We start from the raw sequence: 19,530 nt of genomic DNA, 5'->3' as shown, positions 1-19,530 counted from the left end.
TCGCGCTGAAAAGCAACCCGCTCCCTTTGCCTGCCTAAAGGGGACTGCTTTGGGACAGCCCTCTCTCCTGCTCTAACTTTAAAACCCCTCCCTGCAATTCCCAGCTTCGTCCCTTCCTCCCAGACTCTCCCCAGCCCTGGTCCCTCAACGTAGCTTTCAGAGGGCCGAGGGGCTGAGTCCATCCTCCACAAAAACCACACAGGCTAACTGGGATGTTCCTCAAGGGGACACACTGGTCTTCAACATCTGCAATAGAACAAGCACAGAAAAAAAATAAACCAGAAAAGGGAGTAAGCATCCCGCCAGCCAACGCCAACTACTTCCCCAACTCCCCCCTCCTCACAAGCGCCACCGTGTTCACTTCCCCGCTCATTCCAGAATCAGACCCTGCAGCATTCGTCACTCGTGGTACCTAAGGTACCAAGACACACCAAATTAGCATGGCACTCGTGAGAAGTCATCGGCCCCACGCTCCTCCTCGCTAATCCACAGCTCTCCTCAAACGCTCATCCAATTCAAAGATAGCCCACACAGCGCCTCCAAAACAGAAGGTAAATGCTTAACCGAGCAGCCACATAATACTTTGCTGTTCAACACTGACCCGACCGACAACTGCCTCACCTTCTCGGACCGCTCACTGGCATGCAGCTTTGCAGGAGACCTTATAGCAGACTTCATGGTATGTAAAGGGTGCCTATAAGAAACCTGGAGAGGCTCTTTTTACAAGGGTGTACAGCAATAGGACAAGGTGGTAACAACTTTAGTCCTAAAGAGGGTACATTTAGTTTAGGTGTTAGGAAGAAGTTTCTCACTATGGGTGGCGAGGCACTGGAACGGGTTGCCCAGAGAACCTGCGGATGCACCCTCCCTGGAAGCATTCGAGACCAGGTCAGATGGGGCTTTGAGCAACCTGGTCTTGCGGAAGGTGTCCCTACCCATTGCGGGGGGGGTTGGAACCAGAGGATCTTTATGGTCCCTTCCAACCCAAACCATTCTATGACATCCAAATTCAACTGCAAAACTCATCTGAGAAAGGCTGGTGAACCCTCCTCCCTTTCCCCATCAGTCCCAAAACTTTAGAAACCCCTTTTCTTCTCCTCAACTGTCAGGAAAGCAACCCCACTGCTTCCTGACACCTCCTGCCCTCCATTTGCACCCCTGAACCCCCTTCAGTGGCTACTCCTCAGGAGCCGCTCTTCTGAGCCACATCCCAAATTCTGGGGGCACCTCCTAACCTACAACTTCCCAGAGACTCTGAGCTCTGCCACATGTCCACAAAATAAAGTTAAGTCCTAAGGCTTATAATCTACGAGGGGCCTGCCACAAGCTGCAAAGGTTCTAGGGACAACATGGCATTCTGTGGGCAATGAGGAAAGGCGACGAGGCATCCCAGGGCCTGAAAGGCGCTGTGCCTCCTGGCCCTTCTGCTTTCTTCAGAAATACTAAAACTCCATATACAGATGCATATAAGACGCTCACCCTAACCCCTGCTAAACAATGTCACCATCGGTCCTGTTAAGAGAGATATCAGCAACTTACACAGCATACAGCAGAACTGGTGAAAAAAACAAGGTTCCGTTTTCAATAAAGTTGGGAATTCCAGGAAAACACAATGCATGAAGAATTAAAAAAAAAAAAAAAGCATACTATTAAACCCTCTCTCTACCCCTGAACACTCAAAACAAAATTACTGACCTGAAAAAAAGAGAGGAAAAAAAAAAAGCTGCATACAAGTGTTACCTTCTACTACACATGCTGCTGAACCTTAACCGGTCCTGAAGCTCTTACCTCAGGCAGACACCTCTTCCCAAAGGGCTGAGCCAGCTCAAAAGCTGCAAAGGACTCAAGGAAGAGCTGAGCACCAACACCAGAGAAACCCAGGAGCACAATGAGCTCCCTCAGCAGAGGCTGTGGCTCAAATACCCTGACCCTCCGCCCACCACCCTTAGCACAATCACCTGGGAAAGGGGAAGGGCAAACCACCAGAAGTTATGAAGTCAGCTGGAGGAGCAGCAGCACTGTTCTCACCTGCCTTAAATTTACAGCAAGCAAAGCCCTGAACAGAGAAAGTAACCCCTGCAGGAAATGACACTACTTGCTCCTGTACTACAGCTACACCTATTGCATCAGCAATGTGACCGGGTAGAGAATTAAACTTAATTTTTCTGGGGTGTAGATAGAAAACAATAGATGTCCTTCTAAACTATGTAAGAAACTAGCTCATTAAATGCAATGACAATGTTGTTATCAAAATTGATGTGCTTTAGTTTCCTATAAAAAAGCCAAAACACTCTGGGGTTATGCTTCATTTCTAGCAAGACTGTGCATACCACCTAACTTCTACCAGAACTACCTTCTGGATAGGAATGAATCAAAAAGCAGAATTAGATCCCTTAAGAATTCCATCTCCAAAATATCTCTGGTTGCAAAATAAATTATTTACTGTGAATAGCCAATGATTCAGAGTCCCCCTGAGCGTGTCTCCAACTGACTCCCTTAACAGAGGTACAAGAGTCCCAAAGCGCAAAAGACACCAAAAAAACATGGAAATACACGGGGGGGACCAGGCAGCAGCCATGCCCCACAGGGACAGGCTGGGGGGGTGGGGCAACAACGCCCCCTGCAGTCATGCAGCAAAGGGTCGGCAGCAGCCACGCCCCCCGCAGTTTACGTGGGGACAGCAGCCACAAATGACACCAAGAAAACATGGAACTTTAGGGATACACGGTGGGTGGGGGGAAGGGGGTGACGCCCCCACCAATCGACATGGGAAAAAACTCGCACGGAAGGTGGGTTAGATGGATAGTTTGGGGTGGAAAGATATGTGCGCAAGAACACGCACAGGCTGGGGGGGGCATGCATGAGGTTTACCTTCACCAGGGGCTCCACCCACGTAATCCACAGTAGGTAAACTCGTCTGGGATAATCTGCAACAGCAATTCCACTCTGGGTTCTTGACCCAACGCCAGATAATCCACACTGCCTGCCCCATGGAGGGGGTGCTTCCCACAGGATGGGGCATCTGCTGAGCATCACCACACCCTTACGACAACACATCTGAAAAATTAAAATCACAAATTGTATTTCAGCATATTAAAAAAGTAACACCAAATGAGTAGAAGAATTCCAGCAAAGGGAGAGGCTAGCAGGTGCCCTAATTAGGACTCGAGCTAAACAGGTCAGCTCACAATACGACACATCCTTTAGAAGGTAGACTGATGAAAACTGGTTTGCTGCTAGATAACTGTATAAGTGAGATTTGATAAATGATCATATATTACCATTATGGTTGAAACAGTAGACAACAGGTAGCTGGGGACATAATTACAAAAGTGTAGTCAAGTGATTAACTAGTAATTATTCATAAGTTTTGCAGTTCTTTGCTCTTATGACTAGATGGTCCTGTACACTAGATGAGAACAATGCTGAAACTGACCACATGTGATTGAAACTGCATTAAGCTTCAAGATCAAAGAACAAGGACAAGAATAAAGACTTCAAGGACAGCCAACAGGAACTTCAAATGGGTCGGTGGTCGTAAAAGCAGCCCTTTGCCTCAAATGGATCCTTCATTGCGTATGATAGGATGTAGGCAGTACTAAGATAATCAGTTGCAATCATTTTTATGTATATGTATACTAATCTGATTAATATGCAATTAGTTATTCTATATAACCTGTTTGTGCTAAAGCTATGGTATGCACACTAGGTGGAAATATCCCCCGTGCATCCAGCGCTGCAATAAAGAATGCCTGCTTTCTAAAACTCCAAAACAAGTCTTAGAGAGTTTCTTCGACCGGCTTTTCAGTATCAGAGAGGTGCAATTGCAACAAAATGAGTCCAAAGGGGGCTTACAGAGCTAAAAGTGTGCTGCAGGGAAAATCTAAGACCTCGGGAGACATTGTGACAGTAGCAGAGGGCTTCTGAGAGGGACAGGCAAAAGAAGGCTCGAGGCCATGATGAAGAAGTCCAGAAGGGATTTGAACAGACTACAGATGTCCTCAGGGGACTAGGGACTGAACAGAGGTATGCTAGCTAGCATAGAGGACAACGTGAGCATTCTGGAGATGAAAGATGGCATCAGGAAAGGTTCTCAGGGAGGGAGAAGGGTGCAAAGTGCACAACAGAGCCAAAAGAGGGCTGTGGGGCACAAGGATGGCCTCGGGAGGCATGATGATGGGAGAAGAAGGGTGCTGAGAGTGAAAGACAGAAGGCAGCTCTGGGACACAATGCAAAACTCAAGAAGGTGTCCCAGCAATGTACAGATGTCCTCAGGGGATGAGCGACAGAATGGAGACATCCAAGATGGCAGTGAATAAGGTAAGAGTGCTCTGGGGCACAATGAAAGCCTCAGGAAGAATTGTCTCTGAATACGAAAGAAACAAAGCCTGCTACAGAACTCAAGGATAGCGATGGAACAGAAGGATGCTCGCAGGAAGCATTGTGACAGAAATAGAGGGGTGCTGAGGTAGACAGAGACACAGAAGAAGGCTCGAGGGCACAAAGATACTCGGGAGGAGATCTGAACACGGTACAGGTATCATGAGGGAGACTGACCCACTGGAGGCAAGCGAGATGGAAGAGAGGACAAAAAGACTGCTCTGAGGAAGAGGCAACGTTCTGACAAACCAAGGGGCATGCAAATTACACCCCAGAGATAAAAGCATGCCGAGGAGACCCTCTAAAGCCTGAGGATGAGCCAAGAAAAGAGCCCCCCAAAAAATAAAAGTAGACATAGAAAGAAAATTTAAAAAAAAATAAAAGGGTACAAGGCACAGGAGAAAAATTTAAAAATAGGGACAGAAAACTACATAAAAGTAGACATAGAAAAGAAATTCAAGAAGGAAGGCATTAAAGGAGGAAAAAAATTTAAAAATAGGGACAACAAACTAAGTAAATGGAGACACAAAGAAAATTCTAAAATTGACAACCTACCCAACTGTTGTGGTTTAACCCCAGCCAGCAACTAAGCAGCCGCTCGCTCACTCCCACCACCACCCAGTGGGTTAGGGGAGAGAATCGAGGGGAAAAAGAAAAAAGTAAAACTTGTGGGTTGATATAAAGACAGTTTAATAGGACAGAAATGAAGATAATAATAAAATAATTGAAGATAATAATATACAAAACATAATACTTGGAGATAATATACAAAACAAGCGATGTGCAATGCAATTGCTCACCGCTCACCTACCGATGCCCAGTTAGTTCCCAAGCAGTGATCCGGGGCCCCTGCTCCCCACCCCCAGCCAACTCCCCCCAGTTTATATACTGTGCATGACATCATAAGGTACGGAATATCCCTTTGGCCAGTTTAGGTCAGCTGTCCTGGCTGTGTCCCCTCCCAACTTCTTGTGCCCCTCCAGCCTTCTTGCTGGCTGGGCATGAGAAGCTGAAAAATACTTGACTTGTTTTAAATACTACTTAGCAACAACTGAAAACACCAGTGTGTTATTGTCGTGGTTTCAGCCCAGCCGGTAACAAAGGACCACGCAGCCGCTCGCTCACTCCTCCCGCCCCCTCCAGTGGGATAGGGAGGAGACAGAGGAGAGAAAAGAAAAAAAAACTGGAACCTCGAGGGTTGAGATAAGGGCAGTTTACTGGGACAACACAAAAAAAAAGCTTACAAAAACAACAACGGTACTAATGAAAGAATATACAAAAAGCGTGATGCACAGTGCAACTGCTCACCACCCGGAACGCGACGCTCCACCACTTCCCCCACCGAAAGTCCAGAGCGCTCCCCCCGGCCCGCTCCCCATTTATATACCAAGCATGATGTCACATGGTATGGAATAGCTCCTTGGCTAGTTCAGGTCAGCTGCCCCAGCTATGCCCCCCCACCTCCCGGGTTCCTGTAAAAATTAACTCTATCCCAGCTGAACCCAGGACAGTTATCAACATTCTTCTCAAAATAAATCCAAACCATAACACTATACCAGCTACTAGAAAGAAAATTAACTCTATCCCAGCCAAAATCAGGACACCAACAGACAAGAAAGAATTAAAAAGTAGGGACAGGAGGTAGATAAAAGCAGATGTAGAGAAAAAAAAAATTAAAAAGCAACAAGATTAAGAAAATAAAGGAAAAAAAAAATGGGAACATCAAACTAAAACAAAATTTTAAAAGTGACAGCATTTTTAAATTACACAGCACAGACTAGAATAAAATATAAAGACAGTGAACTGGATAAAAGTAGATAAAAAAATAAAAGCAACAGGACACAGGAAATAAAAAAATAGGGTTAGACATCTTGATAAAAGTAGACAGAGAAAATTTTAAAAGTCATAACATAGAGAACAGATAGGAAAAAAGGAAACAAAAGAGACAGAAAAATACATAAAAGTGAACAAAGAAACAAAATTCAAAAGTGAAGGCATTAAGAGAGGAAAAAATTTTAAAATAGCAAAAACCCCTAAATAGACGGTGTGAGAGGCTGAAAGAGTTAATGTCTCAAACATCATGGTGGGGCAAGTTCTGCTTAACAACAAACTCTGCATAACAAGGAACCCTGCATAGCAAGGAACCACAGGTGAAAAGAAGCGGATCAGCACCCATCAGCAACAGGAGGGGAAGGGCATGCCAGAGGGTGCACAGCTCCCTGTTCTGATAATGCTGTTCTGATACGCTGAGCAGGACAGCTCACCATGCATGACAAAAGATCACATCTGCAGGGAAGGGGAAGTTACCCCCCAAACGACCCCCAAGTCCCTAAGGCTCACACACCACTCACTCATGACACCTAATTAACCTAACAAGTTTGAGTGCCTGCCCGAAGGAGGGGCAAGGACAATAAAAGGACACAAACTGAAGCCCCAGGTGTGCAAGTCCAGCAGGACTGGACCCCTCAGTTGACTGAACCAATGCTGCACCCAGGACTGGTGAAATCTTTCTCTTCTCTCTCTCTCTGTCTTGTTTCTGTCTTTCTTTTTCCTTTTCTATAATCCCTACATATTATCCCTGTAAACATAAACCGTTGACCAAGTCTGGGACTAGGAGTGAATCCAGCTGTCCCAGGCTCCTCTGTGAGAAGGAGTCTAGAAAGCAAAGGGGTCTGCTCTGAACCTCGTGACTCGACCGGAGGGCTCTCCTTCTTGTCTTCCCTGAACTGATCCCAAAATAAGCAAGGCCTGTAGTATATGTTTGGTGATGTAGGGTTAGCACAGGTTACACAGTTTACTGATGTAGTTTCATGCCAATTTTTGTGGTGAGCGAATAAAGTTGAGTTTTGTGAGTTAAAGGATCCCTAGTGTCGTTTCACTTTAATCCTGACCTGGGAATCGGCAAACCTGAGTTGTCACCCTGAGAAAGTGAGATGTGACAGACGAAGGCATAGAAAGAACATTTTAAAAGCAACTGGGTATGGGACATACTAGAATGGATTAAAAAATAAAGACAGCAAACTGGCTAAAAATAGACGAGGAAAGAAAATTTAAAAGAGATGGGGTACAGGACAGGAAAATTTAAAAAACGGGAGTGACATCTTGATAAAAGTAGACATAGAACAGAAATTTTAAAAGTGACAAGATACAGTAAACAGGAAAAAATTAAAAATAGGGACAGAAAAGATAAAAGTACACCTAGAAAAAAAGATTTGAAAAGTAAAAGAATTATGAGAGAAAAAATTGAAAAATAGGGACAGTGAACTACATAAAAGTAGACATAGAAAATTTTAAAAGCAATGCAGTTCATGACAGACAGGAAAGAATTAAAAAATAGAAACAGTTACTGGATAAAAGAAGACATAGACCATTTTAAAAGCACAGCATTAAGGAATTAAAGGGAAAAAATAGGGACAGCAAACTAAAACAGAGACAGGAAATTTTAAAAGCAATGGAGTCTAAGACAAAGGAAAAAATTTTAAAATATTGATAGGCTGAAAAAGAGAGAGATACATAGAAAGTAAATTTTAAAAGTGATGCGGTATAGGACAGACAGGAAAGAATTAAAAACCAGTAATATGCAGCATCATAAAAGTAGACATAGAAGGAAAATTTAAAAAGTGATGGGGTACAGGACAGGAAAGAATTAAAAAATAGGGACAGAACTGGTTAACAGAGATAGAAAATTTTAAAAAGTGATGGGAATAAGGAAAAATGGAAAAGAATGAAAAATAGGGACAGCGAACTAAAGAAATAAAGATGTAGAACCAAAATCTAAAAAGCAACAGGCTACAGGACAGACAAGAAAGTATTAAACAATAGTAACAGCACACTAAATAGAGAAATAGAAAGGAAATGTAAAAGTGATGGAGTGCAAGACAGCGGAAAAATTAAAAAACAAAGTGAACTGGATAAAAGGTGACACAGAAAGAAAATTTTAACAGTGACAGCATTAAAGAAAGGCTAGGAAAAAAAATAAAAAATAAGGATAGGGTGAATAATAGAGAGACACAGAGAAAGAAAATGTAAGAAGTGACAGGGTACACGACAGCGAGGAAAGAATCAAAAAGCTGTGATACGCTGCTTGATAAAAGTAGACATAGAAGAAAAATTTAAAAAATTATGGCATACAGGACAGGAAAGATATTTAAAAATAGGGAGAGAAAAATAGATAAATAGAGATACGGAAAGAAAATTTTTAAAACAATGAGGTCCAAGACAGAGATGAAAAAACTAAAAATATATAGACAGTGAACTATATAAAACTAGCCATAGAAAGAAAATTTAAAAAGCAACTGCTTACAGGACATACAGGAAAGAATTAAAAAATAGGGACAGCAAACAAACAGACACAGAAAGAAAATGTTAAAAGTGAGATGGTACAGGACAGAGGATAAAATTAAAAAACAAAGACAGTGAATAGGTTAAAGTAGGCATAGAAAGCAAATTGGAAAAAAGTGACAGGTGTCATGGTTTAACCCCAGCTGGCAACTAAGCACCACCCAGCCTCTTGCTCGCTGCCCCCCTGCAGTGGGATGGGGGAGAAAAACCAGAAAAAAAGTAAAACTCACAGGTTGAGATAAAGCCAGTTTAATAGGTAAAGCAGAAGCCACGCGCACAAGCAAAGCAAGGAATTCATTCCTTGAAGCGTCCCGCCAGCAGGCGGGTGTTCAGCCATCTCCAGGAAAGCAGGGCTCCATCATGCGTAACGGTTATGTGGGAAGACAAATGCCATCGCTCTGAATGTCCCCCCTTCCTTCTCCTTCCCCCAGCTTTATATGCTGAGCATGACATCGTATGGTCTGGAACAGCCCTTGGGTCAGTTGGGGTCAGCTGTCCCAGCTGTGTCCCCTCCCAGCTCCTTGTTCAGCCCCAGCCTGCTCACTGGTGGGGCAGGGTGGGAAGCAGAACAGCCCTTGACTCTGAGCAAGCACTGCTCAGCAATAACAAAAACATCCCTGTGTTATCAACACTGTTTTCAGCACAACTCCAAAACGTAGCCCCATACTAGCTACTGGGAGGAAAATCAACTCTATCCCAGCCCAAACCAGCACAACAGGGTACATGACAGAGACAAGAGAATTAAAAAATAGGGACAGCTAACTAAACAAACAGACATAGGAAGAAAATTTAAAAGGTGATGGGCTACATGACAGACAGGAATAACTTAAAGACAGTGAATAGGTTAAAGTAGACATAGAAAGAAAAAGTAAAAAGCAACGGGGTACACAATAGTGAGGAAAGAATTAAAAAACAGCGATACACAGCTCGATAGAAGTAGACATAGAAGGAAAATTTAAGAAGTGATTGGGTACAGGACAGAAAAAAATTTAAAAAATAGCCACAGTGAACTAAAACTGAGAAATATAAAGGAAATTTAAAAGTATCACAGGGGCACAGGACAGAGAGATAAAAAATGGAGACAGTAAACTGGATAAAAGTAGACATAGAAAGCAAATTTTCAAAGCAACAGGGTACACAACAGACAGGAAATAATTAAAAAATAGCAATAGGCAGCTTCATAAATGTAGATGTAGCATCGTGGTTTAACCCTGGCTGGCAACTAAGTACCATACAGCTGCTCACTTATTCCCTCCTACAGTAGGATAGGGGGAGAATCAGGAGGGTAAATGTGAGAAACTCATGGGTTGATATAAGAAGTTTAATAATTAAAAAGACTTTTTTTTAAAAGTTGTAACAGAAAAAAAAAAACAGCAAATGAAAACATTTGCTTACCACCAACTGACCGATGCCCAGCCAGTCTCAAGCAACTGGGTACAGGACAAAGAGGGAAGAATTAAAATATAGGGTCAGGGAGACAGAGAGGGGAAAACATAGAAATTAAATTTTAAAAGTAATGGGGTACAAGGCGGTGCAGAAAAAATAAAAAACAGGGAGAAGAAGCTGGTTAGAGAGAGGCATATTAAACATTTAAAAGGCAACAGGGTACTGGGCAGAGTTGACAGAAGAATAACAAGTTTTGAGGAGCCATACACACAGGTGGGCAGGCAGAGAGGGAGACGGAGGAAGGGAGGCAGAGGTGGGCCAGGATGTAGAGGAGAGGATGTGCGACTCACCACAGCTCCTGGTGCCGGCAGGAGACCTTCACCGCCCCGACGTTTCTCTCCCTGCCTCTGCCCCTTCCTCCTCCCCAGCGCCGGCTGCCTGACCCTCACCCACTCGGCAGCACGCAGCGGACGCCTCAATGCTCCTCATCCACAAGGCTTCCTTGATACGTGGCAGCTCACGCATGTAGCCAACAGAGGCCAGGAACAGCTCAGAGAGATCCTTCCTTGCCACGGGGACTGGCCATTCCTTGGTGCAGGCACCTACCAGCCAGACCCCCTTGGACTCCCTCCTCAGCCAGTTCCCCCGCCCAGGCAGCCCCCTTTACAGCTGGAGCCCCTTCACACAGCAGGGCCAGCCCCATCCTCAACCTCACTGGCCACACCTGGGGCCATCCCAGCCCCAGCTGGAGCCCATCAGGAACAGGGGCCATTGCCAAAGCCCCACAGCATATTATCCCTGCCCCTGCACCTACCCACATCCAGGGACACAGAGGAGGCAGGAAAAATTTATTCATTAATGCATATAAGAAATCCTGGCAATGAGTTGGCTACAAGGCTCAGTGCCCAAAGGCAGCAGGATGGGGTGATAAAAGGGAAGAGTAAAGCAGGAGGAAGGACAGAGGGACACAGAGGTGCAAGACAGGGAGCCAGAAAATGGGATGCTGGGAACAAGAGAGGGACAAGAAGCAGGAAAACAGTGTAGAGAGAAGCGCAGAGAGACTGAGCAAAACAACAGGGATGGAGATGGAGGAATAAATAATAGGAAGTGGGGGAGAGAAGGAGAAGGGACTGGCAGGACAACAAGATAAAGACAGGACAAGGGACAGGGAAACATTCTCAAGTGATACGGGAGAAGAAACAGCAAGAACTAGAAAACAGAAACAGGGAGCCGGGTAGAGAGAAAATTTTCAAAAAGCAACAGCATACGAGAAACATAGGCAAGAACTAACAAATAGGCACAGGGAGATAGAAAGAGGGAGATGTAGAAAGAAAATCTAAGAAGTGACAGGGTACAGGACATAGAGGGAAGAGTTAAGAACTAGAGACAGGGAGATGGATAGAAGGAAACATAGAAAATTTTGAAAGCAACAGGGTACAAGAATCAAAAAGTAGGTACATGGAGCTGCATAGAGGGAGACATAAGAACCAAATTTGAAAAGCAACAGGGTACAAGAAACACAGGTGAGAAATTAAAATAAGGTCAGGGAGACAAAGAGAAGGAAAAGTAGCAAGAAAATTTAAAAAGCAACTGGGTTTAAGATACATGCAAGAATTTAAATAAGGATGGAGAGGTAGAAAGTTTCAAAAGTGACGACATACAAGAAACATAGGCCAGATTTTAAAACTAGGGACAGGGAGCCTGAGAGAAGGAAACTGTGGTGGGTTGACCTTGGCTGGCTGACGAGCGTCCACCAAGCCACTCTACCATTCCCCCTCCTCAACAAGACCGGAGGGTAGAAAATACAACAAAAAAGCTTGTGGGTCAAGATAAGGACAGAGCAATCGCTCACCAATTACTGTCACAGGCAAAACAGACTCGACTTGGGGAAATTAATTTATTGTCAGTCAAAATCAGAGTACAATAATGAGAAATACGAACAAATCTGAAAAACACCTTCCCCCCACCCCTCTCTTTTTTTCCTGGGCTCATCTTCACTCCTGACTTCTCTACCTCCTCCTACCGAGCAGCACAGGGGGAGAAGGAGCGGGGGGTTGCAGTCAGTTCATCACAAGTTGTCTCTGCTGCTCCTTCCTTCTTTGTGCTCTTCTTCTGTTCCAGTGTGGTGTCACTCCCATGGGGCCGCAGGTCCTGCCAGAAAACCTGCTCCAGTGTGGGCTCCTCTCCACAGCGTCACAGCCTCCTTCGGGTGAATCCGCCTGCTCTGGCGAGGGGTCCTCCATCGGCTGCAGGGTGCATATCTGCTCCGCCATGGACCTCCGTGGGCTGCAGGGGGACAGCCTGTGTCACCATGGTCTTCACTGCAGGCTGCAGGGGAATCTCTGCTTTAGGACCTGGATCACCACCTCCTTTTTCTTCTTCACTGACCTTGGTGTCTGCAGGACTGACAGCTTCTGCACAGCTTTTTTTTAGCCCTTCTTAAAGATCACAGAGGTGCTACCAGCGTTGCTGGTTGGCTCAGCTTTGACCAGTAGCAGCTCCATCTTGGAGCTGGAACTGGCTGTGCCCAACATGGGGGCAAGTCCTGGTGTCTTCTCACAGAACCCACCCCTGCAGCCCCTATCCACTCCCCTGCCCCAGCTTGCCACACAAACTCACTACAACAGTGATCGGCTACAGGGCAGAGAGGGGGGATTGAAAAGTAAGGAAAGGGAGACAGAGAGACAGGGTGGGGAAATAGCAATGGGCTACAGGACAGAGAGGAGGAACCAATAAAAAAGGAGAGGGTACCAGACAGAGAGATGGATAAAAACAAATATTAGTGATGAGCCACAGGGCAAAAGGAAGAATTAAAAAATGGGACAGTGAGGTAGATGAGAGAGACTGAGAAATATCAAAAACACTGATGATCTAAAGGGGAGAGAGAGGGGAAATAAAGAATAGGGACAGGGAACCAGACAGAGAGAGAATAATAAAGACAAAAATGGGCTATGGGACAGTGAGGGAAGAAGTTAAAACATAGGGACAGGGACCTGGAACAAGAGAATCTAAGAAAGTAAAAGTGTATCCAGAATACAGGGCAGAGAAAGGAATTTAAAAATAGAGACACAGCATCAGACAGGTGAGAGCGGTTGTGAAGGGCTAAAGGGCAGACAGGGAGGAATTAACAAGATTGGGATAAGAAGACAGACGGATAGATGGAGAAAGACAAAGTAGTGATGGGCTGCAAGGCAGAGAGAGAGGATAAAAAAAGAGGGATGGGACAGGTCAGAAGTGCAGAGAGAAAAAGAAAACAGAGGCGCAGAACAACAGAGAAAGAGGGGGACTTAGAGAACAAGAAAGGGAGAGGTACAGAAAAAAAAAACAAACAAAAAAATTAAAGCAGTGAGAGAAAGAGAAGGTGGGGGCAGGGAGGGACTGGGATGCAGAAGAGGGGTGACACAGCCCCAGGGGTCCAGGACTCACTGTACCTCCCGCTGTTGGAGCTGCTGGGAGAATTTGACAGTTCAGACATGTCTGTCTCTCTCCCTCTCCCTTCCTCCTCTGTAGCTGCACTCACTTGACTGTCATCCACCTAAGAGAATAGATTGGTGTCTTCCAGCTCTTACAATATGAGGCTTCCTAGAAACACAGCCTCACATGCACACACACTACATGGCTGTACTGTGGTTTTGGTTACGCATACAGACCCTGCCGTGCACACTGGTGATCGGACCTGCTGAGGACTACACTAGGAAGGATCCGTCCTCACCTGGAGACGCAGGCTATCTCCTGTCTGCAGCTGGTGGCTGGATCCTCTTTATTTTATTCTTCAGCAGCTTTACCATTCTGTGGCCTCTCCAGCTTCAGCGTCAGCTGCAGCAGCTCCTGTCCACAGCCAGTAAGCGCTCCGCCTGTCCCTCTGTGCTCCTGCGCCGCAAAGAGAGGGAGGCCAGGCAGAGACAGCCCACGCAAGCCTGAGGCTGCTGCAGTCAACGGCATCCCCAGGGGACGAACGGACAACCGCACCCACAGCGTGGCCTCTGGGAGAAGGAAAGAGGCAGCAGTGACCGTTATTACCGCAGCTCAACCCTGGCCGGAGCCCCTCCTTCCGCAGACGCCGCTCGTTCCCCACGCCGCTGCTAACGGCACCCCTGTTAAGGGAGACTCGAGACCACCGCAGGGCCAGCTTGCTGCCCTCACGACAGGGCTCGGGGGCTGCCTGCGGCTACAGCGCAGGCTTCAAGGGAGGGGCTGGAGCTGGGGGCAGCCGCACGGGCCGAGCGGGCCGGGGGAGCTCTGGCGCCTCGGGCAGGCACCCGCTGGCCGCGCCTGGGGGGTGCCCGCCTCCGTCCCCTCTTCCCTTCTACCGGCTCTCTCTCGGGGAACTCCCCGGCGCTGCCCTGGCCCGGCTCGCCTCCGGCGGACCGGCAGCCTGCCGCGGCGGCCGCTTCGCAGCTTCCCGTCCCGCCAGCCCCGGGCGGCCAGCGGGCAGGAGGCACCCCTCGCCCTCGCCCCCGCCCCCGCCGGAGGGGATCGCTCGCCTCACCCGCGGTCCCGGCGCTCGCCCGCTGCCGCCGAGACCCGCGCGCCGCCACGCTGCTCCCGGGGACCGCGCATGCGCCGGAGGGGCCGGAGCCGGCGCGCGAACGCCGGGCTGCCCCACGCGCAGGATGGCGCATGCGCCCGGGAGGGCTGGTCGGGGAGCGGGCGCAGCGGGAAGCCCGCGGAAAACCACGCGAAACCGGCAACGCTCCTGAGTCTGACCTGATCGCACTCCGGGGGCCGCGGCGGCGGCGGCAGCAGCGAGGACGACGCCGCGCCCGAGAGCCACGCGGCTGCCCGGCCGCCGAGTCCGCGGAAACTACAGCTCCCGGCATGCCCCGAGGGGACGCCGCTTCCGTTTCCGCCCACCCCCACGCCGGCGCAGCCGCAGTCCCCGCCAAGCCCCCAGCGCCGCTCCGGGCAGCTCCGGCGCGCTCCCGCCGCCGGCTCCGGCACGGCGCGGCACCCCCCGCCCGGCTCCGGGCAGCGCCCGCCGCCGCCGCTCCGGCACGGCGCGGCACCCCCCGCCCGGCTCCGGGCAGCGCCCGCCGCCGCCGCTCCGGCACGGCGCGGCACCCCCCGCCCGGCTCCGGGCAGCGCCCGCCGCCGCCGCTCCGGCACGGCGCGGCACCCCCCGCCCGGCTCCGGGCAGCGCCCGCCGCCGCCGCTCCGGCACGGCGCGGCACCCCCCGCCCGGCTCCGGGCAGCGCCCGCCGCCGCCGCTCCGGCACGGCGCGGCCCCGCCCCGCTGCCGCTCCGCGCGTCCGGCACGGACCCCGCCGTCCTCCTCGGGGCTTTCCCCGGGACCCGCCGGGCGATTGCGCAAGCCCCGCCACGGGGCCCGGGCCCCCCCCGGCCCACGTGCTCCCGGCCCCCCGCGAGCCCCCAGGGCCCCGCCCCCCCGCCGGCCTCGGCACAGGCGGCCCCCACCTCCCCCGGGCCACCCCCGCCTGGGACGTTCGCGGTCTGAGGGGCACCCGGCCCCGCTCACCTTCTCCCGAGGGGCAGCCGCAGCCCGGCCACCGCTCTGCTCTGCTCTGCTCTGCTCCCACCGGCCCCGCCGCGGCCCCTCCCCCGGCAGCCCCCCCTTTCCAGGGAGGGGCCGTCGCCATCAGCCTCACTGCCCGCACCTGGGGCTCCTCCAGCCCCGGCCCGCAGCTGTGGTACCGAAATCCCGAATAAAACTCCAGAACACCCATGGGAAGGAAGTTCAGAAGCAGGCGCTTCGTTTATGGAATGAAAGATGTCAAAGTAAGATGACTCTTGACGAGCTGTTCACTGGGGTAAAAATACAGATTTTAATACCCGTCTTATTTTAGTTCTAAGACTTGGCAATTGCCAGGTATCATCTTTTCGATTTACCCAGGTCCACCGTCGAGGCCACAAGGGAGATTTCTTCCAGAGAGAGGATAGAGTTATTAAGTCTAAAGTCCATTATTTGCTTTTGTCCTTCAGGAAAAGGTGAGTGGATCGTATATCATCACTAGTCACCCAAACAGTTAACCCTAAACTTTTCACCTGTCCTTTACTACAGTCAATTCCAAGCTAATTTTTTTCCATTATTAAGAGGGGACCCAGGATCATTTAAAATATTATTCTACTTTCTACAAATACATCCCCCATCTTAGAGCTTTAGCTACTAGAGAAAGTCTTTGGATTTTGGGGTCAGAGGAGTTGCAAGTCTAAACTTTCATACCCTTCTCTTTAGGATGTGTGATTCTTCTCTCTTTGTCTAAACCAATCTAAATTTCCATAGATGGTCCTGACTCTGGGTGGATCTAACAAGGATCCTGGAACTCCAGTAAATTCCAAACATCGTTTTATATTTTAAATAGGATCCCAAGTTCCTTTTCGCACTTGTCTCTACGGTTTTGGCAGCTGACAGCCCCAAGGGGTGTTTGTACAAGTCTCTCCCGAAGGGCGATAAATTAATTCTTTTGTCTGTGAGGTGGATGGTTTGGTAATGTTATAATTCAAAATGCTATAATTTCTTCTTTCAAATTTAAAAAAATAATTGCCTTTTAAATCCATCCAATTTAATTTGCTAAAATGATTCTCATTGTTCTACGTCTTTTCTCAAGTTTTAGTTAAATTCAATGTCAGTATTCTCCACGGAACTAGATTTTCATCTGACTTTGGAATCGGAAGGCAGGCTGTTATCGAGGTTAAATTTTGTGTCTTTACAAAACTTTGAATCAATTCCAAAACTAGAATTTTTTTTTTTAATCAAAATTACAGAAACGGTTAATATCAAGATTAATAGCTCAAACAATAATTGTTTCATTTTGTTTATCTTGTGTTTAGAACCCCTCAAAAAAAATACTTAAACCCTATAACACACAAAAAGATTACTGCCCTTGACAATATTCCTAATAGCAACCCCAATATTATAAACTTTACACAATTGTTTTCCCAAATAGATAATGTGAAACTTACTTACAGGTTTTCAGTTTCAAAGGGCCAGTTTCTTTAGACTTCCAATTCCCTGTTGGTGCTTTCTTTAGTCTTGAATAACGAAGCCAAGGTTCTTCTCCCAGACCTTTACTGCTGTAAGTGTTGTTAAAATGACTCGATACGGTCCTTTCCACTTCTCAGTGATTTTATATATATTCAATCTCCTGGTCAGAAGGGATGCGCTGCTACGTCCAATTCTAAGGGTCCAGCTGCGGAGACATACTGACCAAGTTCTTGAAAAGAATTTCTTAAAGAAATCATAACACCTTTTAAAAACATATCTCCAAAGCCACTCAAGATACTCAGAACATAGGTCTCTTGATATGGTCTTTCATATAACATTGCATAATGACTTAAATTTTCTTTCTCTTCTGGCTATACTCTGATTCTTAATAGAGCCACGGGTAAGGCTTTAACCCATGTGAGTGAGGTTTCCTGACAAATTTTACTCAACTGTTGCTTAAGGGTATAGTTCATTCTCTTTCTCCCCCCCCCCCCCGCCCCCCCTTGCTTGTGGTCTATATGGGGTGTGATAGTCTCAATCTATAGATAATACTTTGCTCAACTTGTCTCATCATCTTTGCTATAAAATGAGGGCCATTGTCAGATGACATTCTTACAGGCACCCCATATTTTGGTATTATCTCTTTGAGCAAGACTCTAACTACTTCTCTTGCTTTGTTGGTGCGACAAGGGAAAGCCTCGGGCCACCCAGTAAAGATATCAACTAAAACTAGGATAGATCCTTCTTTTCAAGGCAATTCTATAAAATCAATTTGCTAGTATTCCCCTAAAAAATTTCCTTATTTAATAATTCCAAAGATAATCTTATTACTGATTTGGGGATCATTTCATATATAAATTTCACATCCGCTTATAAATGTTTAAACAATCTTTGTCATATTTTACTTTCTGTTCCCCGATAGCCTTTGTTATGCTCAGCTCGGGCAGTTTCTCTTATTATTGTGGGCGGGACTGTTATTTGACCTGTTGGTGTTACAGCCTGTCCTGTTTCATTTTGTTAGCCTGCAATCTCACAATTAATTCTTCCATCTTTTTCATTATAATTTGGAGTTTCTTTAGGCAATTTTATACTTTTCTCTGGAACTAGCGCTAGGATGCCTTTTTCTGCAGCCTCTTTAGCAGCTTTATCAGCCAGTCGGTTACCTGCGTTAGGAACAGTCTTACCTAACTGATGCGCTTTACAGCGCGTTATCGTGACTGCTGTTGGTTTTTGAACGGTTTCTAACAATTTCGGTATTTGTTCTGCATGCTGAATGGTGGTTCCTTGTGCAGATAACAGTCCTCTCTCTCTCCATATCGCTCCATGCGCACGTACTACTCCAAAAGCGTACTTTGAGTCTGTCCAAATGTTGACTCGCTTTCCTTGACTTAGTTCCAGAGCTCGAATAAGAGCTCTCAATTCACCCTTTTGGGCAGATATCATCGAAGGCAAAGTTCGCAACGCAATTACCTCCTCGGTTGTTATTGTCTATCTCGATAAACGTTTTCCTTCACAGATGAAACCACCTCCGTCGGTATAGAGTTCCCAGTCTGTTTCTTCTAGCGGCACATCTCAGAGATCCAGTCAGCTGGGGTAAACTCTTTCGATTGTCTGCAAGCAGTCACATTCCAGTTCTCCTTTAAATTGATCAGTTGTTGAAAACGCAACAGGGTTAACGGTGGTAGTAGTTCTTAAGTAAACATCATCTTGTTCGAGCAACACCACTCGGTATTTCAGCATTCTGCTAGGGGATAACCAATGCCCCCCTTTCTGTTTTAGCGCAACACTTATCGTATGGGAAACGTACAGCGATCCTTTGTCCTCAGGTGAGCTTACGAGCTTCCTGGATCAGTAGCGCAGTTGCAGCGACGGCTCTCAGACGACCAGAGCATCCCAGACTCACATGATCTAATCGCTTCGAGAAGTAGGCCACAGCTCGCCCACTTGGCCCTAAATATTGGGCCAGGATGCCCAGAGCTATACCTCTTCTTTCGCGAGTGAAAAGTTCAAATGTCTTTGTGAGATCTGGCAGGCCTAGGGCTGGCACCCCTATTACAGCCTGTTTCAATTCTTTGAAAGTAGCTTTCTCGGCATCAGTGACGTGCGGAAAACAGACTCCACAGTCAGTGAGATTGTAAAGTAGGTATGTTCATTCAGCGCTGGGCAGCACGGGGGGTAGTCCCACCAAAGTCGTGTGCACCCGACTCGGCAGTTTGTCTCAAGTTTATACAGTCAAGTGTTACATATTCACAATACGCCTATACATATGCATGACCTATCCCCGCTTCCTATTAAAATTAGCTCCGAGAGGTCATTTCCATAGTCTCCTCTCAACTGCGCTTGCGCAGTGCCTCTTTATGGTGGTCGTCTGGTGGTCGCAGAGATGAAGAGAGATGACTCCTCTTCGTCACCGCTAGTAACCTTTTTTCTTGCGCAGGCTCAGTGATTTCTTGGTATTCACCCAAGCCGCAAGACCGGTC

The 19,530-nt window shown here is 47.4% G+C and overlaps 2 long non-coding RNA genes across 2 annotated transcripts; both read right to left on the bottom strand.

Annotated features, from left to right (window-relative positions):
• Positions 1 to 648: 648 nt before the first annotated feature.
• Positions 649 to 11,375, bottom strand: LOC128135100 (uncharacterized). The gene is made up of 3 exons (XR_008232932.1): positions 10,922 to 11,375; positions 10,117 to 10,151; positions 649 to 705 (listed from the first exon to the last, which is right to left on the bottom strand). It is a non-coding gene; the product is annotated as an uncharacterized LOC128135100 (long non-coding RNA).
• A 610-nt stretch (positions 11,376 to 11,985) lies between these two features.
• On the bottom strand, positions 11,986 to 14,643 carry LOC128135098 (uncharacterized). The gene is made up of 4 exons (XR_008232930.1): positions 14,597 to 14,643; positions 13,820 to 14,090; positions 13,539 to 13,642; positions 11,986 to 12,521 (listed from the first exon to the last, which is right to left on the bottom strand). It is a non-coding gene; the product is annotated as an uncharacterized LOC128135098 (long non-coding RNA).
• Between the last annotated feature and the right edge of the window lie 4,887 nt (positions 14,644 to 19,530).

The sequence above is a fragment of the Harpia harpyja genome, chromosome 22 (assembly GCF_026419915.1).
Source record: "Harpia harpyja isolate bHarHar1 chromosome 22, bHarHar1 primary haplotype, whole genome shotgun sequence".
Classification (NCBI taxonomy): domain Eukaryota; kingdom Metazoa; phylum Chordata; class Aves; order Accipitriformes; family Accipitridae; genus Harpia; species Harpia harpyja.
The sequence above is the reverse complement of the archived record's forward strand: the minus strand, read 5'-3'. Positions and strand labels throughout refer to the sequence as shown.